Here is a 23,429-nt window from a genome sequence, read left to right on the forward strand (position 1 = left end):
AAAGAAAACTCAACGTGCTCGTTTCCAGATGTTGTGGAAAAATCAAGTTAGATTTTCCACTGTAATAAGAAGCACTTTTATTTTAAGGGGCAGACTGGGTCAGGATGTGCTACCTGAGCATCCAGGAGTCTCTGCTCTAAATCCAAAACAATCTAGCAGAGAAGGGAAGACTTCTGAATGCAGCCATCATCCCCCATGTGCAAATACTCACCATCCCAGGAGCAGCAGAGTAAGACTGGCCATTTTGTGAGAGTGCCAAAAAGACAGAAGGCCATCTGGTGCTATAGACTAATCTAAAAGCAATGAAGTCAATACAGCCTGGTTGGTATACAGTACATAAGGCTCCCTTACAGACAGATTAGTCCCCATCCCCGTAGTCAGGAGAGACTGGACATTACGTTATCTGCACTAGAGAAGCAAATACTGACAAGCTGCAAGAGACAAGCTGGCAACAGGCCTTCAGAAAGAGCAGAGAGTAAGAAGTGAATCACAGATCGATTTGTTCGGGATTAAGAATTTTGGGAAAGAAAGGGGCTGAATGTCTTGGACCCAGCTGCAAATCAGTACGTGTAAATTCCTGCCTGTCGTAACTTAAGACATGTCACCATTTGTACAGGTAGTTCAGAAAAGCATAAAGTTGTTATGAAGATAATATGGGAAGAAAGGGAGTAAACTGTGAGATTCAAATCAAGAGAGTAAAAGGTGAGTGCTAACACATGCAATCACACCAGCATAACCCAGTGTCTCAGTGGTCAGTTGTGTTCATTGCATGAAATGTGATAGTACCATGTGCTTATGCAAACAGTATAAATTTCAGTACTGAAAGACAGGACATTTATACACACAATTTTTTACTGAGTGGGAGAGCAGGATTGACTGCCATACTTGAGAGACAGTCAGTGCTGCACAAGCAGTTACATGAAAGAGTGAGCAGTCATCCAATCACTTCCAGACCAATAGTTGCCTTTCAATAACTGGTAAATTATTTGCATTGGTGCCTTTAAGATACTTAATATAAAATGAAATCTATAGATTGTGAGCTCTGCAAAGGAGCTAAATTGTAAAATTTATTTAAGTGGGTCAGTAGTTTAGCAGGTAAAAGAGAGGACTAACATAAATTATGAAGTTCTCTGGTCCTTTGGCCCTTAGCTACAGAAGCTAAGCGGGCTAAGTGGAGAAGGCAGAGGAGACAAAGTAGTTGCACAGATCAAAAATAGTGAAGTAATACGAAACAAAAAGAAAGATGGTTGCTATGGCGTGAGGTTATCTGTGGTTGTGCCACAAGGTTCCATCCCAGGGCATCTGTTGTTTATCAACTATCTGGAAAGTGTTTTGCTGACATTCCAAAACTATTCAAGTAGATGCAGACCAGAGAAACTGTGAAAAACTTTGAATGTCTTAAGCAAGTAGAGTGAATATAAAACACGATGGCAGATGAAACCAAATGCTGGCAAGTCTTGATGGAACACTTTAAAGGAAATCACTTGAACTGCTCACTTTACTGGGTTCTGAACTGACTGTACCTCAGAAAAAGACTCAGCAAACACTCTACTAGATCAAAAAAGACAATCATTCATGAAGAAACAGTAGTGGAAAAATCAAGCAGTTAGTGGGCTATGCATAAAATACAATGGCAATAGAACAGAAATAAAATTATGTATGTCTGTGTATTGCAATTTAGTTAACTAAGAAATATCTTGTCATCCGGAACACTGCACAATTTTAATTACCCCTATCAAAAAGGTGACAGAAGAATTAACTGAGATAAAAAAATAGTAAAAAGACACTGACAGACTCTCCTATGTTTGCCTTAGACAGAAGGCAATTAAGTGGGAGCACACAAAAAGAATCACAATAACAAATAGCACGTTTTCAGTACAAGGGAGCATCCACTGAAATGGAAATTTAGTGGCAATTTCAGAGCAGCAATAGGAAAATCTTTCACACAAAGCAAAATTATATATAATTATAATTATAATGTTAAATATTACACAACAGATAATTTCATCAGCCACCAATTACAGCTTTTGGAAGCTCACCCTTCTACACAGTCACCCAACTCCCTGGCAATATACTGCCAGACCTCCTGCAGTTTCTTTGACATATCTAGTACTAGGTACTGCTCAAGGTGGGATGATACACTTTAGATCTGATTTAGTCTGGACACTACTATGAGTAATTACTCGAATAAAAATGATTAGTATTGTATATAGTCCATATTGACATTAAAGCTATCAGTTGAATTACTTTATTTCAAAACTTTGCTGCTTGATCTGTTTCCACTGTTGTGGTTTCAAACCCAGCTGGCAACTAAGTGCTATGCAGCTGCTCACTCACAAGCCCCACCTTAGTGGAAAAACCCACAGGTTAAGAAAAGTTTAATAACGACATACAGCAAAACATAATAGCAACTACAACAATAATAGTAATGAAGAAAGGGGGGAAAAAGAGGAATAAACCACAAGATAATTTCTGCATACTACAATTGCTCACCATCCACTGATCAATGCCAACCTTGTCCCTAAGCAGAAACTGGCACCTCATTGCTATTTCCCCACAGTTTATATCTGGGTATGGAATACTGATATTATAGAATATCCCTTCATCCAGTGCAGGTCAGCTGTCCTGATTATTGTCCTTCCCAGTTTGTTGCGCAGATCATTGCTGACAGAGCATGGAAAACTGAAAAGCCCTTAAATTAAGGTAAACATTACTCAGCAACAACTAAAACATCAGTGTGATATCAACATAATTCTCATACTAAATCCAAAACACAACACTGTACCAGCTACCAGGAAGAAAATTAACTCCATCCCATCTGAAATTAAGGCACCACCTATTTTTAACTGTAAATAAAAAGCAAGGAAACCAGCAGCATTGAACCCTTCCCTGTCTCATTATATTTCTAATTTGTTGTAGAAGAAGTGTTGTAAATTCCCTTTTCTCTGATAGGGGTTTGAGTGGGGGAGATGCAAGCTATTTCTTTGATCATTAAGTTGCTACTATTGGCAGCAGATAGCTATTTATGTTACACATTCACTTACTCATGCTTTCACTCAGTTACCAGTCAGAGCAATAGTTGGCACAACAATCCCACTGTACACTCAGAAGTTAAGTGCCATGCAGCACCATCAATGGCTACCAGGTAGTAATTCAGAGAGTCCTTCTGTTTCCTGAGGTGGGCATACAATCCTATATTCTTTTCATCCAGCTGCCAATGTCTCCTGGATGTAGTTCAAGTTATCCAGCCCACTGTTAGTGCCAGCATGTTCAAGTAGCCTTGTAACAATTCAGCAGACAAGGTGTCCTGAGTTTGCTGGATGTTGCAAATTCAACATGACTACTTGTCTCCAGATCTTATCCTGAGCAAACTTTCACTAACTGCCTTCTCAGCACCTACTTTTCCCCTCCTTGGCTTGTGGATAGTTAGCTACCAGAGTTAACACAGGCTTATGAGATAGTATTGATTCAATCAATCCTGCCTTGAGTTTTTTTTGTGACAAGGCTTATGAGTAGAAGCAGTGCAAAGACACTTCTGTCCACCAAAGCTAATTCTTTTACAGGGGATTTTGCTGCCTCCACATGTGCTAATAAAGTGTGGATATAAGCCAGAGTAGAAAAGCAGCAGCTGAAATGGCAGGAGGGGGTGGCTCTAGCATAATCTTTTTTTCGCAGAAGTGTCCAAGTTTTCTCCTGAAAGTGGTGTTCACATAATGTCTTTAAAGTCTGTAGTATTAACACTTGGCCAAACCAGCGTGTTGTACAGCATATCCTATAGCCCAGCTTCCTCTTCCAGGAGACTCCTCTGGGAAACAACCTATAAATGGATATTGTTCATATCATATATGCCAATGCAGTACATTCAACAGCTCTGGTTCTTGCTCCACAAATGCCATGCAAAGTAACAATAATAGCAGAGATCTCAAAATAAATTCATAGTACTAATCTTTGCCAGCAGTTTGGGTTTTATATTGTATCTTACTTTAAATATCTCTGCATTCATTAGGACCTTCCTGCAAAGAGCAGGAAATCTTGCTTAAATTTTATACAAAATCAATCAGAATCAATCAGAATAATTTAAGTTTCTGGAGGGCCAATATAAAGGTTGCCTAAAAGATCAACACTGAGACCCGACTTGGAAGTTGGACCAAGTTGCTCAGGCCTCTGATGAATCATGTTCTGAATGTCACCAAGGATGGAGATTCCATGATTGGGCAGAGTTCTATTTCCACTGTTCCTTCATCCTCACTATGTTCTTTTCAACAGCCTTTTACAACAGAGACTTCTCTAATTGTCTTTCTGACTCTTCAAAAGATTTGCTCCTGAATGTCACAGAATCACAGCATGGCTGAGTTCGGAAGTAACATCTGAAAGCCACCTTGTCCACTGCTCAAGCACAGCCACCTAGAGTTAGTTGTCCAGGGCTGTGTCCAGATAACTTTTTAATATCTTCAAGGATGGAGACACCACGACTTCTCTGAGAAGCAGAAGCCAATGTCAGTGCTTAGTCCCCCTCTCAGTGAAAACATGATTCTTTATGTACAAAGGAACCTTCCTGTGTTTCAGTGGGAGTCCATTGCCCCTTGTGCTGTCACAGGGTACCACTGGAAAGAGCCTGGCCCTGTTTGCTCTCCTGTTCTCTCTGCTTCTTCCTTTCAGGTTTTTATACGCATTGGCAAGATCCCCGATATGCATGGATAATATGAATACTATAACAAAGTACAGACCCCCAATATGTCCATATTTTTCTTGTACCCAGTGCCTCAGAATGGAAACCAGCTGGCACAAGGGATTTTAAAGGTACCAAGTAGTGGGGTACAGTAATTTCCCTCAGCCTGCCACCCTGTTTTACTAATGCAGTATGGAGCTTGCCTTAATCAGGACTCTGTTGACTCATGGTTAAGGACCTGAATGCCATATCAACATTTCTATACACAACCACTTAGACACTCATAACCTAAATACCAAAATCTTCCCATTAACCCTCACACATCTACTGGGAAATTCCCTGGAGCTATTAAAAAAAGAACTATAGCACATGGGAAAAATTTGTACAGATCACACATTCTGATGAATACCAAATATAATACTTATAGTTTTTACATTCTTTGGATTGCAGTGATGACCTGCAACAATTACAACCATGACCCACAACAAATTTTGAAAAAAAAGATCCTGAAAACAGCAGTGCTTTACAAAGTATTAGGATGTATTAGAGAACAAAAAAAACCAAACAAATTGTCTTTGTCTGTGGATTTACAGTCTAACAAGTGGTATCTTCTTTCAGCACTCTGTCATGCTACATGTGGATCCATGTGAAATTAGCATTCTCCTTCAGAATGAGATCTAGGCAGTATCACTCCTTGAGAGGCATGCAGAGATTCAGTGTAGAATCTGCCCTGGTCTATGGAGAAGGAAGAAGCCAGCTCTGCTGATGGTGCCTTTCAGGAAATTTTAGGAAAAGAGAATCAGGCCTTGAGAAGGCCGCTGAAGTTGCAGAAGCAGAGAGACTGAAGCTAAGCCTGCAAGGAAGACAGATGGTTCCTGTGTGGTCAGAAGAAGGTGGTGAGAATGGTTGATGATGCATGAGGAGAAGATGTAAAGGGAGGAACATCTGTAAATATTCCCAATATTTGGCTTCCAGAGCAGAGACTGGCAAAAACCTGGTATTCTTTCTCTGATGTATTTATGAATTATTTTAAATGCAAATCTACTCAACAGGAGGAGGAAGACACAAAATGAAAATGGAGCCAAAATCAGGACTGAGGTATGAGGTGAGGAGGAATGATGTCGTGAAAAAGAAGACACTATTAAAACAAACATATACTGAATAAATATATCCTATATATAGGATAGTTCACAAGTTCAAAGTGGTATGCAAATCAGACAAAAAGGCAAAACTTTGCCAAGCCATTCTAAATTGTGCATCACCTTTAATGTAAACATGAGCCCACAGATGTATAAAAAGGAATAGGGAATTTCATCTCTGATCTTTTGCCATATTCTTTTAGCTGTTAAGTCAACAGATAAGTAACATTTTCCGCCATCTTGTGTTATAAACACTAGTTCCCAGCTATTTTAATTATTATCAAGAAACTGAAGTGTGTACTTCATCATACTGGTGGTGACATTAATCTGTGGGTGACGCTGTGCACAGACATAAGTAGTAGGAACAGATAAAAAAGAACAGCAGAAAATGTAGAAACATATAAAAAAGAACAGCAGAAAATGCAGAAACTTAGTCAAAATTCTTATCCATGTTTTTGAGAATAAAACTTTCTCTGTAACTGCTAACAAACAATGGTCAGCAAGATGATATCCCCAAGGGCTGATAAATTTGGTTGAAATTAATCTCACTGTATGTATTTTCAATTCTATTTTATATGTTTTTACATGGATTTGCAGAAAATAAAAGTATCGGCATCTGTGTGTTTTTTCCTTCATAGATTTAATACATTACCTATGCAGGTCACTTCAGAGATGAGAAAAGCCAAGGAGTGAAAAAATGTCACATTTAATTAGGACTATGAAGACAGCAGTAAAGTACACTCCTCCAAAGCTGCTGAGACAAAATTATATACATTTCATATGACTTTAAAAACACCATATTCTGAGGTAGATCTGTATGTATCCAAAGCTGTCCACTGAAGTTATGTTGGTGTAAACCTGGAGAAACTAAAATTGAGGGCTGTCCCAAAGCACTTTCCTTCTATAATTTTCTGGAGAGTAGGTTCCCAAATAATATACATTGGAATAAACATGAAAATAACTCTAACACCAGCAATAGAGTTATTTGTGATATGTAACTACAGGAATGAAACCAGAATCCTGTCCTCAAAACTGCAAATATTCATGCTGAGTCTCTTTTCTTGTGATGGAAACAGATGGTTGGATACATCAAGGCCAGATTTTAATCTCAGCTGTAATCATGTAAGTCTAAAGCTGTTTTGCTGAAGTCTTTGCAGGGTCTTGTTTTACAATAGAAAGTGGTCAGTGGCTTAAGGTATTCCCAAGCCCTGGCTTGTTTTCATTGGCATGCTCTCTCCCCTCGGGGATTTGGGTCGAAAGAAAACAATTAATAAAGCATGACTTTTACAGCTTGGATCAACTCCCTGATTTCATGCACAAAACTGACTCACAGTCACTTGCACCAGGACAACTCGGAGGGTGATGTCCTATGACAAACACCAGAGCAACTGGGACAGGAATACTATTTAGCCAACAAACATGAAGCTGCAGCCTCAGAGGGTTAGCAATGACCAGAGGGCTGATGCAGTCATGTAAAGCAAGAGCTCGGGCTAGGGAAGGAAGAGAACAAGCCAGAGGTTACTTTGATAAATTAGAGTTTACTAAATTACATATACCTGATGAAATTCACTATGGCCTAGAGCTCATAGGGAACTGGATAAAGTAATTTAAGCCCATTAGAAATTATTTTTTACAACCTTCAGGATAAAGAGATGCCAAAAGTCTGGAAATAAGCAACCAGCATGCTGGCTTGTACAGGCAGAAGGAAGAGCTGATCATCATTTTAACCCAGTATATGTGTATGCAGTCAATGGACAGGGCAGGCATACTTTGTCTCACACATCTGTCCACCTCCCTAGTGTTAGCACTGTTATTTTTACTATTTTCAGCTGTGTGGTAAGCCAAGTGAAGGAACAAGTTTGTCTGAATCTGAAAATTCCTCCCATTCCCTCTTTACTCCACTCCTCAAAGCTGCATTAGTTCTGCTGGAACAAATCCTTAATTTTACTTAGCATGTGGCTGTGTAGATACCAATGCCATGCAAGAAAAAAAGAAGCAAATAATGTTGAAGGAGGAAAACAAGACAGCCCAAGTTCATTTTGATAAAACAACCACAGGATCATACCTAGAAGCTGGCCAGCCTAATTCAGCACAATTAATAATCACATACAAATCCAAGATCTAATAAAGAGAAAAGCAAAGGCTATGATACATTTGTTAAGATTACATCAGGTCAGGCAAACCTAATTTCCATCTATGACAAGCACCAGAAAAGGATAGAAGCAGTACCCATGCCATAATTAAATGTCACTTAAGTTCTGCCACTATTTTCTGCAGCATTCTTGTAAATCAGATAAGGCAACATGGCCTGGACAACTAACTGCTAGATGGGCATACTTTGTGATCAAAGCTGGAACACAGAATTATGAATCTGCACATGAAATAGGAACAAAAGTAAATGAAAATACCACCAATAGAGCAGAGAGGCTTTTCAACATTTTCATGTGGGAGCAATATTTTAGTATAGTCAGGAGCTAGAAACAGCAGACTTTCTTTATACTACTTTCATTTGTAACAGAAACATAAAGACTAAAAACCCGACAGAATTATATCTTCTGTATTTGGCCAGCTGGAATTTCTTTTCTTCTTGGCTTATAATTCAGTCATCTTAGAACTGTGCTATTGCTGGTATTGCTTCCTGGTGGCTGAGATTATATCTATCACATCCCAAGGGAATTCAGCATGAATGAACTAAAAAGAGTCAACACAGAAGTAAGACTTTAGTTTCTTCCACAATAACTTAAGCTTCATGTTTTAGCAATAACTGAACTGACATACCCACTGGAGTCTATTTCTATAGCTATATACTTGATTATGTAGAAAAGTACTTACATTTCATGGTTTAAATAAGAGTTTTGAACTGTTCTACTATTTTAAATTATGTTAACACATTTTGCCTTTCATACAAATAGTCATTTTTTCCTTCCTAGCGTTTAAAATACCCATTGTCATTGTTCTGGCTGATATATTTATACACTTGGGGAATTAGTTCTTCCACCTAAACCTAGAGTGAACCCATGGAGTTTTCTAATCACTACATTAGAAACCCTTGTCTCTGAAAATGATGCAGAATATCTTCTGGAATTGATAGTATGTTCCAAATCTCTGATATGAGTGTGATTATCTCTGCTTTTTATATTTCTCAAAGGAATTTCAAATAATGTCTATTCTTGCAGCTCTTAATCTTCTTTCTCTCAAATAATTCTCCACAGTCCTTCTGTATCAGGACAATTAAAGCTCAGTTTATTTTTGTTTGTTTCCCTGTTAAGTCATCACTTAAATTCCAATTCCTTTAACATGGCATCCAGTGGGTCGCCCAGTCATTTTTCTTTCATGTCTACTGATCTGTCTTGGCTAGTAGGTGGCATATAGGCCATATTTGACTTCAGCACTATTTAAAGGTCTTTAGCTATTTGATCTGATTAATCTATGACTCCACCTACGTTTAAGCATCCACATACATTTCTGCATATAAAAGACAGCTAAATTTGAGGGAGTCTTTTTTGAACTATAAATATCTCTAAAGTAACAGCTAAATATTCTAAGTCCCACTGTACATTAGAAAAAGAGAGGAAAAATATCAAAAGCTCCCCTGAATATCCCACTTCAGTAAACCCATCAGCAATGCAGAGTTCTAGCTACTTTCCCCTTTGTTCCTTTGATAAATGCAGTAATCTGAAAGGCTGTGACACAAACCAGTTGAGAGCAGCTAGAATTACTGTGCCCAAGAGAAAGATCCCCGCGAAGTTTCCACAAAAGGTATAATATTGACCAGCCATAAAAAAATTACATATTAGCAACTGAACACATGCATTGTCTTGGATTTGTGTTAATCTTTGACAAGCTACAAGATAAAAAAAGTAACTAGATTAAGAGATTTCCACCAGATTTCCACCAGAATTGCAACTTGTGATGCTAAATATCTCTCAGGTCTATAAAGGCTTTGCAAAATAACATTTTTATATTGCACACGTGCTAGACTTAGCAGAGAGACAGTGAATGAAATCATGAGTCACATAAGATGCACTCAAACTGCTTTGAATCAATATGTCTCTGGCAGGTCACCATTTACCAAGCAGCTTTCTCACTGGGGTTGCTGTATTAGGTCTGAGTCATTTGATGCAGGTGAAGTTTTGCATATGAAACTACCTCCAATATAAAAAAAATAATATCTCCAACATGAAACCCACAAATAAGTCATATTTACCACTCCTTTCAAAGTACCAAGTTGTTAATTTTATACTGGTTCATAGTGTTCTGTGTGATAAAAACCAAATTAATATAAGGCCTGACAATTCCATAGGGATTTGATAGTGTGAAATGATATCCTCTCTCAATTATAACAGCTATATGAAAATTGCTTTCCTTCACTATTTCATTTTGCACTGGGGTGTGTGTAGATGAGGAACCAAATCTTTTCTGGGTATCATTTCATATCATCTCTTCCTGCCCTGCAGATACTCGTGGGCTGAAAGTTAAAAATCCCTTTGGAGACCACAGCAACTATGGTAGCAAAACTCCAGGTCTGTCCATGTCCACAGCAAACAGAACCTGCAATAATTTTCTGCGGCACAGTGGTGAGTATGATACACAAACCCCTTCCATCTCTGTGGATCAGAATCCACACAGGAGACCACAGCAGAGCAAACTCTGACTTTCTCAGGGCAGGTGAGCTGCAGAGCAGGGAAAATGAAAGAACACATGAGCTGACACAAGATGGGTGTTGATGCCAGATAAACAGCACAGCTCCATGTTAGTCAGATGTTGCCCAGCCGCTACTAAGTGTGATTCCCACAGAGATGCCTAAGTTCACTCATGGTGTCTCCTTTACTAAGGGCAAAAAACATGGATGAAACCCAGCTCCCATTGAAGGCAGCTGGAGCTTTGGCACTGACTTAACTGAATCAGCATTTCACCCCAGAACATCTCTGTCGCAGGTTAGCAAGGAGACTCAGGAGCTTTAAGCCTCTTTTACTTCTCTAGTCTTCATTTGGCAAGAAGTTAGACAGCCTCAGGAAGAACTGCACTTGCAGCATGTGGCTGGCACCACAATATCCCACTCTATTCCACTGAAAACTCTAAAGAGACCATTTCAGTAAAATATCATTCACCAATTTCACCAGTTTCTAGGGGATTTACTTGGAAACTGAATGCCTTGCACCACCTCTTTGACTGATGCTTCTGCTCTCAAAGCTCTTTTTCCTTTTCCCAGTGTTGGGTGCATCATTCTGTGTTGTATTAGTAAAGGAAAAACAATCTTCTGAATGGTTTCCTACTCATAAACCTCCCTTGCAATCTTTAACTAATGCCAGCAGGACTGCTATTGCCCATTTGCAAGGCAAAATGAAGCTTACTGATGAGCATTTTACCTTAAGTTATCACACAAATCTCCCATAAAACACTGCTTTAGCAGAGTCATGATTCAGAATTCCAGGATTTCTCCCCCACACCTTTTTTTTTCCTTGTTAACTGGCCTATACAGTACAGTATTTTAAAAATCTTGTGATTCCTGGTGTCTCCTACCAATGAAGAGTGTGAGCACACTGCTATTTTTATCTTGCCTGAAGCCAAATAATTAACAATTATGTTACACTCAGCAATTATACTGCTTCCAAGGGCTGTGCAAACATGAGTTGGGCTTTGTAAGTGTCAGTTTTTACAATTTAAATCAGGTCATTCCTGGTTAGTATTTTGAACAGAGCCCTTTCCTCCTGCCTCCCAAATCTCAGAAACTCGGAAAGGAAATATCTGGGAGATCCAATTGAGTGCTATCCAGAAAACAGTAAACAATTTCAAAATGCAAACTTTCAGAATAATAAAAAGACTTTCATTTTCACAGAGTTATACTGAGCCTGGTTTTGCCAATGCCATTCAAAAAATCTTTTTGGAACAGTAAGAAGACTGTGGTTTTGAATGGGAAACCAATATCAACAAACAGCAAGCAAATAACTTAGATTAAACCCCATCCCCATCCCCCCCAAACATGCCAACATTGAGAAGAAAATTCACAGATTGTTTTTCAATATACAGTTGTTCTTGTAACAATTCACAATGGCATCACTTTCTGAGCACCAGTAACAAGTTGGAGATATGCTGATACCAGCACAGCCAGGTGGCCTCTTTGATATGAATTACAAAACCAACATCTGACCCACTAACAAGTTTCCCCAACATTTTGAATAATGGTATCAGTGTAATATTATTACTAGTAAGGTTTGGGGGGTTTTTTGCACTTGAGTTCTTAACAATTCAAAATGATACAAACACAAGGATAGGAAAAACACAGTAATGTTCCTAAAAGCCCACCCACAAACCAAACCAATTTAAAATAAACACATTTTTAGAGTTATCACAGGAAATTTTAGATTTTTCCTTAATTAGCAATTCAGACTGATGGTAATTTATCTCTCCAGTTACTCATGTTTACTGCATAAAGCAACCTGTGCCATTCTCTATACACCTAATGCCATACACTTCAATAAACACTGAAATGGTTAATGAAGTTGACAGTTAAGTTAATGGCATTAGATCTCCAGGCTGATACTGCAATGAGATTAATGGGGCATTTCTATTTCTCAGAGATACAACTGCAAGCTTGCAGAAGGGCAAAACACCTTCATTAAAATGCTTGGTATTTGGTTTATACATTTCCAGCACTGATAGATGTTAAACTGATGAGGGTCATATATAAACTGGAAAAGAAGGGAATGGAATTACAAAGTTTTTCTTTGTAATTATATGATCAAGTTCTCAGTTCCAAGGGGTTTTAATGTGAATGAGATCAAAACCCTTACAGCTGATTTTTGCTTTAATGAAAACCTAAATTCTGGAGCACAGATGGTAGCTGAAAAAAAAAGAAGAAAAAGAAACAGCATGACAACCTACTGTAAGGCAACTCACTCCAGTCCTTGGATAAGGGTCATTTCAAAGTGTTTTCCAATACTGCTATATATTACTAACAGTTCCACTGTACCAGGAAGTGTGATGAGACTAATAAATAGCCTTTACATGAACTGAACAATTTTCAAACTGTCCCTTTAAATGAAAATTTCTATGCAGCTGCAATTTTTAATGGTTTAATAGGATGTGTTATAGGGTTCATTTAATTCCATCCATATTTTATTTTATTTTATTTTATTTTATTTTATTTTATTTTATTTTATTTTATTTTATTTTATTTTATTTTATTTTATTTTATTTTTTACAAAGCTGACTTAAAATACCAGGAACACTTTTTTGCCTCTTTTGAAAATCTGAACTAAGAGGTGTGAAATTCTGCCATTCTTACTCTGTTGTTACACGTTCAAACTTATAGAATTCAGTTTTTGCTTTGCTTCAAAAGCCAGACTTGTCCAAACCACTTGCAATCACAAAGTTTTCCAGAAACACAGGTTGGAAAACTAAAGTGCTTTTAACAGCTGTGTCCCAAGTTCAGAATATAGGTCTCTGCGTGCCTTGTTAGCCCTGAGGAGGGAAGCAGGGACTTCAACATTTTGGCTACGTCTTGCACTGTTTGCCTTTTGCTGTCACAGCGGCTGCTGCTGCTGTTGCTGTGGATGACATCTGATGTTGACATCAGACTTTTGGGAGATAGAACAGACTTTCAATATCTGTGCTCAGTCAGTGGGAGAAAAAGCCTTCACAAGAGGGATCACAAAAGGAGATAATTTGCTCCTCCTCCTCCTCAACCTTCCATCACCCTCTCCTGCAAACACTGAAAAGCTTCAGAGGAAAACAGGCTAACCAGTTACCCCCAAGCCCCACTTCTAATTAATTTATGCTCTATCTTAAGGGAGTGTCTTTGCAAGCACAACTTGCAGAGACATTGATAATGTAAATAAATCATCTGTATTTTGCACAAAAGTCATATTTATTGAAATCATTCTAAATATTGTAAACGACCAAGCACACACTGACTTTTCTTGTTTTGTGAACAGAGAAGGACTTGTAGGTGACATGATGACTGAAGGCTGGCTTGAGCATAGAGATCACAAAATGGTGGTTTTAAATTCTCTAAGTTAGGAAGGGGTCAGCAAAACTGCTGATTTGGAGTAGCAGAGAGCAGACTGTGGCCTGTTTAGGAGCCTGGTTCACAGAGCCCCTAAGGAGGCTGTCCAGAAGGACAAAGGAGTCTGGGAAAGCAGGACATCCTTCATGGAGGAAAACCTCAAAGTGCAGGAGGTTGTTCCCCTGTGCCAAAAGATGAGCTAGCAGGGGAGAAGACTGGTCTGGCTGAACAAAGGGCTGGTAATTAGGAGAAAAAAAAGGAGAGCTTATGACCTTTGGAAGAAAGAACAGACACATCAGGAGGACTGCAAAATGTTATGCAGGGAAAAATCAGAAGGGCCAAAGCCCAACTAGAACTTGGTCCGGCTACTGCCACAAAAGACATAAAAATGTTTCCAAAAACATGTCAGCAAGAAAAGGACCATTAAGGAGAATCTCCATTCTTCACTGGATGTGGGGGGAGATGTAGTGACAAAGGATGAGGAAAAGATTGATGTACTTAATGTCTTCTTTGTCTCAGTTTTTAATAGCAAAGAGCAGCTATTCCCTTGGTACTCTGAGCTGGAAGACAGGAATGGGGAGCAGAATGAAGCCCCCATAATCCAATGGGAAATGGTTAGTGACCTGCTACACTACTGAGACAAATACAAATTATGGGGCTAGATTGGATCCACCCAAGGATACTAAGGGAACTCATGGAAATGCTCATCAAGCCACTCATACCCCAGCAGTCCTGGCTAACCAGGGAGGTCCTGATTGACTGGGCCTTAACAAATGCAAGCCCATCTACAAGATGTTCTGGATGAGGGATATGGGGAACTACAGGCCTGTCAGCCTGACCTTGGTGATGGGAAATTTGGGAAATGTCATTGGTTCATGACACGGCCGTCACACGTACAGGATAACCAGGAGATCAGGTCCAATCAGGATGCATTTATGGAAGGCAGGTCCTGCTCGGCCAACCTGATCTCTTTCTGCGACATGGTGACCCGTTTAATGGCTGAGTGAAAAGCTGTCATCCAGGATGTTGTCTACCTGGACTTTAGTAATGCCTTTGACACTGTTTACCACAGCATTCTCCTGGAGAAAAGGGCTGATTGTGGCTTGGACAGGTGCATGCTTTGCTGGGAAAGAAAACTGTCTGGATGGCCAGGCCAAGATGGTGGATGGAGTTGCATCCAGTTGGCAGCAGGTCATAAGTGGTGTTCCCCAGGGATCAGTGTTGGGGCCAGTCTTGTTTAGTATCTTTATCAGTGATCTGGATGAGGGGATCGACTGCACCCTCAGTCAGTTTGCAGATGACACTAAGTGGGGCAGGAGTGTTGATCTGCTGGAGGGTAAGGAGGGTCTAGAGAGGGATCTGTGCAGGCTGGAATGATGGGAAAAGGCCAATTGTGTGAGGTTCAACAAGGTGAAGGGTCCTGCTGGGTGACAACAACCCCACTGAACAATGCAGGCTTGGGGAAGAGCAGCTGGAAACCTGCCTGATGGGAAAGGATCTGGGGGTGCTGCTTGACACCCAGCTGAACATGAGCCAGTGTGTGTCCAGGTGGCCAAGCAGGCCAATGGCATCCTGGCTTGTATCAGCAATAGTGTGGACAGCAGGACCAGGGCAGTGATTGTCCCCCTGTACTAGTGGTAAGGCCACACCTCAAATCCTGTTCTCAGTTCTGGGCCCCTCACTACAAGAAAGATATTGAGGGGCTGGAGTGCATCCAGAGAAGGGTAACAAAGCTGGTTCTCAAGGACAAGTCCTATGAGGAGTAGCTGAGGGAGCTGGGGGTGTTCAGCCCAGAGGAAAGGAGGCTCAGGGCCTTATTGCTCTCTACAGCTGCCTGAAAGGAGGGAGTAGCCAGGTGGGGGTCGGTGTCTTCTCCCAGGTGACTAGTGATAGAACAAGAGGAAACGTCCTCAAGTTGTGCCAGGGGAGTTTAGATTGGATATTAGGAAAAATTTCTCTACTGAAAGGTTTCCCAAGCACTGAAACAGGCTGCCCAGGAAATGGTGGAGCTCTCATCCCTGGGGGTATTTAATAGATGTGCAGATGTGGCACTTGGGGACATGGCTTAGTGGTGGACTTGGCAGTGCTGGGTTGGCAGTTGAACTTCATGATCTTTTCCAACCTAACTACTTCTATGACTTAATGATTCTCATTCTTTCCAACCCAAAAGCTGCCTACGTCAAAGGAAGAAAAGATTAACAGAAAAAAGTAGTGGTAGCCCTGTAACCCACTTAAGTTTGAACAAGGTAAAGGAAGGAGGACTATCAGATACTGTCCTACACTTACTTTGTGAAAATAGGCTGAATACAGGACTTCCACAGGAGCAGAAATTTTCAGAAAGTTTGATGCTGCAATCCTTATTTCCATTATAGAGAATCTACCCTACAATACACTTGCAATGCATCAAGTAATTTGTATCTATGAATGTTGTTCAACATAGGAGCTGATAGAGTCTGATAAAGCTTTGATTCTCAATTATTAAACTTAACTAAAAACTAAAAAAGCAACTACTGTAAAACAATTGAATTTGCTGATGTTAACTCTTCTTTAATCACATTCAGTGCTAATATCATACCGAGCCTATCTGAGTTGCACAGCTTCCTAGTATTTCCATAAAACATAAAATACACAACATAAATTCAGAAACATAAAAATGCTTGTTCTAATAAGAATGAACTGAATTAGGCACAACAAGGAGTAAGAAAAAGGAGTTTTTGCAGCAATATGGTAAACATGTGTTCCATCCTTTCCAAAATGCCATTGTGCAAGCTATTTGGTGGGGTAGGCTTCTGGTTTGGTGTTGATGTCTGCAAAAGATTTATTCTCTTTCAAACTTATGTCAGCTGCAGCAAAACAAAGAAGTATGTCAGTACGTTAAATGACAAATCTTTTCCCATTTACAAAAAATGTTTCAGCACTAGTCAAAGTTTCAAGTCCTCCAATATTTTATACTTCTCAGTTCATCTATTCCTCTTCAGTATTCACACATACATTTCCAGACAGGACAGGTGCACAGTTCTGCCATATATCACTCAGTCAAAATATTCAACATTTGGTGATAAGCCAAAGAGACTTTTTTATTTTTTTCTTATTTTTTAATGGAAGTCCATAGTTTCCTTTTGAGAGAGAATAGGAATGAAAGGGGAATCCCAGAAATGCTCCTCCCATTAGCTCTGTGCTTGAAATATTATTAACACTTTCATTTTCTCACTCCTACTTTCACCATTTGAATCTGGGTCATAACAGCATGCCTACCCTTCAGTACCCTGAGTGGGTGGTTGTTTTGGCTGGAACTAAGGCATACTTGCTTTGTGACACAGAGTGCCCTTATGGTGACACATACCTGTCCTTTTCAGTTAGTCTTTTTTTTAAATCATCTTGTTTATTAAAAAAAATAGACTAGAAAGTAGAATTCATGTTATTCAGTATTCACATTGTTTTAGCAATGTGTGAAAGGAAAACCTGGACAATACTTTAGTCTGTTCTTTTCACAAAACTACAGCATCTTTTCTTTTCCCTTACCAAATACCTTTTCCTAAGTAAAATACTTTGGTACATGCTCCAATCTCAAATACTACAGCACATGACTGAAGTCTCAGGTTCAGTCTCTAGTACTCAGTTCTTAAGATCCAAAATTAAGAATCTGCAAAGCTAGAATTAAATTACAGTGGATGTTAAATTCACTTAGTGCCAGGCTGCTTATATAAAGAGACTGTCAGACCTCTAAGAATTCTTGCATGAGAAGACAAGAGGAACCAAAAGACATACATGAAAGAAGCCCAATCTTCAAATTTCCCTGCTAGCCGAAAAACAAAATCAAGAGCTGGTACATAAAAGGCTTAAATGATGTGCAGCAAAATGGAAGTGACACCTGTAGATTTATGCCTTTACAAGCAAGTGAGATCTCCTATTGACTCTGCATGTGTCTTGTTGCAATGCTTCTTTCTATTCTGTTCGAGGGGTGGAAAGAGCTGTAAGCAAATAATTCTGGACTTCTACAAAAGTTGCAGAAGTGACATACTGTTTTTCTGAACTAAAACATCAGCCATTCTGAGTGTGATTCCAACGAAGATAAAGAAGAGAGATTGTTCTGCATGGTTTTCTTTTTCCCAGTTATTAAATGATCATAAAATACTTGACAATTATTCTAAACAGCTGCTATTTTAAAACTTCTATAAAATCCATACCAACAACCTGTTCAAAGTAGTTCACACCTATTTGTTTTTGGCTAACGTACTGAGTAGAAGTAAATTACCGGTGAAATTATACACAGTATTAAAACAATCCTAAAATTATACAAATATATGTATAGTGTTTGCTTTTACTATTTCTGCCACAAAATAAATGCAGGATTTGCAACCTGAGTAATTTGCAAGAATTTGCAAGCTGTAGAGAGAAATAATGCAGTGTTAGTTTTATAATTTAGTGTACAGGACACATTTGTGCTAAAGCTCTGTAAACTGGGCCCGTGGTCAAAAGGAGCAATTAGCACTTTGTTAGTGTGCAATGATGTACTAATCTACACAGTCCCCAAAAGCAATTGTCTATTCCTTTTGCCCTCATGTACGAATTTTTTACAGTATGTACTACTCTGCCCCTAAAATAGCCCATTACAGCACAGCTGCTGTAAAATAAAAAAGGTTTCCTGTGATTACAATCTATATATCAATTAGAATTTTTTATTGGAATAAAACCCATGTTGTTCCGTTAACCCCTTTTTCTGTGCTGAGATAGCTGCACAGTTCTCTAAAAGTGTCAAACAGCTGTAACTGTTGTATCAAAGAGCAAAAGGGGGTCAAATTTGGGTGACAGAATATTTCCATCTGAAGGTTCCACTAAAGGTTTCTCCGAACTAAAATAAACTGTTGCAAGCCGTGATTTCCAGAAAAATATGCCTGGTGGTAAAAGTGGATGGATGGTAAAAATCAGAGAAAGTATCGGTAACACTGACAACTGAGAGGACTAAACCCTAATATTCTGTGAGTGTTCCACATCCCCCTCTTGTGGCTGCTATGTAAAGGATGTGAATCTATCACGAGTACCACTTAAATAAACATTCAGTGGAGATGGCCTTTGTGATAGTCACCAGAGATGGTCCACAGTGAGGGCTACAAAAATCAAGGAGGAATACAAGGCAGCACACTGCCAGAAATCTGAGAGCGTTAGAGCCTCGTTGTTAAAAGCCTCGTTTCAAAGGCTATTTTCCAAAAATCAGTCTCATTATGAGCTATCTCAACTGTGGCACCCACCAGCCACAACACCTTCAGCCACTAACCATTTTGGAAAATCTTGGCAGTGTAATATATGTGCCTACCCACTGAGGGGGTACAGGCACCCTCTGCTCTCTATTTCAGTTGCCTCAAAGCAAGCTAACACTGCAGTTTCATATTTACCCAGCAAAACTCACAAGGTATCTACCACAGAGTTACAGTTTCCAAAAAGGGTATGAACACTGAGACCTTAGCTCCCTCAGACTAATACTGAAATTTAATCCTCAAGTTAAAGGAGAAAACAAAAAAGAAAGTTCTGTGAACTGACAGCACAATCAGTGACATATCAGAATGAACATACATGGGGACCTCTAAATAAAAAGATATCCTTCAGAGTCACTACCACATAGCTGTCTTTGATATTATGCATGAAAAGCTCTTTGGCTCTTCAGACTGTGAGAACAATGGGAACACCCTGGGATTTGACAGGAGGAAGGGAAGAACAGTGAAAATGTTTATGTGTAAATAAATATCATTACCTAAACTACTTGCAAAACTGCATAAACTAATATATTTCTTCTAACCTTTGGAAAGAACTAAATTAGAGATTATGATGGGATGAGACTATTTAGATCAATTTTAACATATAGAACACCCTAACATTACAAAATTTATTAATGGATCTGTTACACAGCAAAATAGTTCTACTAAGGTCATATCAACTATTTGTCCATCTCATTCAATTCCTTTTGCAAGCAGCAGTACCTGATTCATTTGATTTCCTCCATCTGTCTTTCTGTTTCCCCAGTTCAGCACTCCAGGACACCACCTTTTGCAAAGAATGCTTAAATTTGCTCTGAAAAGAAAATATAGCAGCTTGGATATTATCCAACAGGGCTAGGCATAGAGAAGATTTCTCTGCTTGTTTGCTCCCAAGCTGCAGAAAGCTATCTGAAATACTTGTAACAGTACTGAATTACTTTTCAGTTAGTTCATTTAGCTTTCATTGTCAATGAGCTTTGTAACAGAGCAGAGGTAGGTGAGGAGTAGATAATATGTTAACAAGAAGGCTGTTCCTGTCTCTACTTAGTGTCAGCACCTGCCATTTGGGATTCTCTCCAAAATTTGTGTTCCATTTGTGAGAATACTGAAAAACAATGAGACTTACTGAGAATTCTAGTTCTGCTTGTCCACACTTACTTGGCAAATTAATAAAGAAAAAGAAATGAACATACGGAACTGTAAGTTTTCAGATATGCTATCCACAGTAGACGGCAATAAGATTCTGCCAGATTCAGCATTTGAACATATTGTTTAATATTTATGTAGCAACATTTAAACTGATTATATTCCAAAAATATTTTTTTAGATTTGACTTTGCTGAAAATAGTGAATTGCTCATCTGCTTAATAAGTTTTTATTTAAATAAAATAACATATTTTAATATATGTTGCTATCATGCTGTTTTAAATATTGGAAATGATTAACACTGGGAGAGAATTTAAAATTTAAACTGTTTCACCATCTGTGCTGTTTGTTTATTTTTCACATTTCATTCAACTTGGAAAGTGAAAATAGATTATTTTTTTTCTCTTTTACTTTTCTGCGTCAGCGTGGCAATTCAGCATCCATGCTACAAATATCGCAAGGGTATATTTACCTCCAGACTGTCAAATAAAAAAAATGCTTTTCTCATACAGTTATAAATAAGTAAATAAATAAATAAAACCTCAAACACAGATATCTTGACTTAATTAAAGCAATTACTTGATTGGCTCATCGTTTCAGATTTTTATGTTCGTACCTTTCCCCAATATACTACAGACAAGCCTGGGTTTACACAGCTGGTGTATATCTGATGTACTTGACAAAAGCCTTTTGCAAAAACTTTGTCCGCCAACCAGGACAAAGGATGCCTGAAGAGTGATGATGAGGTTTTGTCTTTCGTAAAGTGCTCTATGTTGCTTTTATGTGATGGATGGAAGACCAGTGTGAATTTTTTTATAGGCCCACCTTAATGCCCTGCCCACTTGATTGTTGTAATTTAAAAGCACTAAACTTTTTAGCTGCAAAATCACTGAAGATGGAAATGAGTTTTAAGGTCCAGCTTTACTGCAGAAGAGTGGTTCTAGCTCTGATACCCTGTTACAATTTTGTTTTCAGTTGGAATATCTCAGAGGCATTCTTCTTCCATATTGCAACAAAGAAAAATCTGAAAAACTGAATCCTGAATTGATGTTCTGCCTCACAAAGAGAGGTCATGTCCCAAGGCCATTTAATCCCTCAGAATCTGACAGAAGAGCAACTCCCCACTGAATCACTTAAATTATAGCATGAAAACCAAAACTAAATCTGTTTGATTAGCAGCAACAAACACTTTCTTTGTTCCATGTTCTCAGGCACAATGGCTAGAGATCAATGTCTTCTCTAAGCTGGAGTAGATTCCACACATTCCTCATAAAATACTTCCAGAATCATGCCACAATCATCCCACATTTATTGATTCCAAGCCTGGATTCAGTAGCAAAGATCTAAGCCTGAGATTTTTGTTTTTTTCTCAAAGTAAAACAAAATAAAACCAATTTCATACAGTGCAAAACTTCAAATTGTTAGCATTCTCTACTTACCTCTTGGTTGCGCTTCCTCTGGACAATTTCCAGCAGCCATTCCACTGCAATTCACTCATTAGCTGCTGTGTTCTGAATTTCAACAGAACTTTTTAAGGCTGTAGTAAAAGAGATGGAAAAAAGAGGAAAGTTAAAGTTCAAACCTCTTCTAAATGAATAATTTTTTTTCTCGGCAATTTACTTTGGGTGGATCACAGTGATCAGAGCAAGAAAAATACCACTCTACCGTTGCTCCCCCCAGTTACAGCATAGTGAGTCAGGATAACAAGAAAGACCAGGGAATTAAAAAAAAAAGGAAAAAACTGTCATTTAGAAGGAACACTTGAAAACCTTAAAAAATGACATCTTTAAATGTGATACAGAAATGAAGAACAGGTGTAAACAAATTAGCCTTGCCTTATATATGAACATGATCACATAGATTTTCTTTATCCTTTCATTTGCTCTCAAATTTTGATAAGAATTCTCTTGCATGCTAATTGCCTGGGGTTTGAAAGGTCTGACACACAACATTCATGGTAGTCAGTTCCACTAATAGTTCTCCACTCTTCTTTTTCAAGTAAAAAAATCACACTTTTCAGAGACATAATTTTCTTATTCATTTTCTCGGGGGGGATTAACATGTTAAGTCCTTTATTCCTTAGCTTTGATGAGTCTGGAATGGATATTGTGAATGTGGTATTGCAAATTGGCAGAAAGAGGTTATTTTGTCTGAATTTCTGAATCAGCCTCTCTCAAAGAGTCTAATCAAACCTGTCACTCTTATGAAGACTGACATGGTCAACAAGTGTGCTGATGAAATGCAACCTGCCAGACTTAGCAACTCCTACCACAAACGCAGCTGAAAACCTGGATTTCCTATTGATCCCAACTTGGTTTTGCTATAAAGTGACTTCTGTAGCTAGACCTTGTCAATATTTCTGTCAGAAAGGTTACTGCATGTGTTGTTCATGTTCAATTTGCAAAATGTTGAAGTGTCAATGATGGGGTTATTTGAACATTTATTGTTGAACAGTGAGAAAAAACGTATTTGCTGATGTCAAGGAAGAGTCTATATGTGCTCACACACCAGCAGGTGCAGAAGTAATGTATCTATCCTTCCAAAAGCCCTTGGAAAACTCTTTTTCATTTGTAGCTGAAATGAGCCTTAGGCTCAAAAATAGATGGTCAAATACCCTCTGATTCAGAAGTAAGGTGTGTTTTACTGCAATTCATACTACAAAATGAGTGATTTTAATTTTCTTTCTCTCCATGGGTATGGCTTGCAAACATATATTCCCTTGTTCCCTCTCTCCTCTCTACGGATGTTTCACTTTTCCTGCTGCATTCAGCAGCATAGCTTACACTCAGATCACAGCTGGTTGTTTCAGGGCACTGGGAAGTTTCTGAATCTTCCAGCCAAAACCAATAGTTAGATTTTTAAAAGAAATATGAGATTGAGGCAAGCAGGGGTTACTGAGTTTAGGGGGCATGAACAGCTAACTCACTTCACCTCCAGCAGTAATCCAAGACTGGAATTTGGGAATTTTTTCTCAGGCAGGAGCCAGTAGGGAGTTTTGTCTGAATAGGGATGTCAGGACTATATCTTTACAGCAACATCCTTTACTAAATCTGAATGGCATCAGACCCGTTCCAGGGACTTCGCATTTGCATTACATTTCTTTAATCTAAGTAAGCAAGCAAGAACAAAGGAATCTATATAAAGTGGACAGAACAAAAAGAAACAGTATCTCAGCAAATATCTGTGGGTATGAAGGCTATAACAATGTTATTAAA

The 23,429-nt window shown here is 38.7% G+C and overlaps 1 long non-coding RNA gene across 1 annotated transcript in view; it reads right to left on the bottom strand.

Moving 5' to 3' along the window:
* Positions 1 to 23,429, bottom strand: part of LOC113460848 (uncharacterized) — a 167,067-nt gene that overhangs the window by 91,083 nt on the left and 52,555 nt on the right. Inside the window, exon 3 of the long non-coding RNA XR_012579911.1 lies at positions 21,654 to 21,751. This is a non-coding gene — a long non-coding RNA (uncharacterized LOC113460848). The remainder of the gene's footprint in view (positions 1 to 21,653; positions 21,752 to 23,429) is intronic.

Source organism: Zonotrichia albicollis, chromosome 1, assembly GCF_047830755.1.
Source record: "Zonotrichia albicollis isolate bZonAlb1 chromosome 1, bZonAlb1.hap1, whole genome shotgun sequence".
Lineage (NCBI taxonomy): Eukaryota > Metazoa > Chordata > Aves > Passeriformes > Passerellidae > Zonotrichia > Zonotrichia albicollis.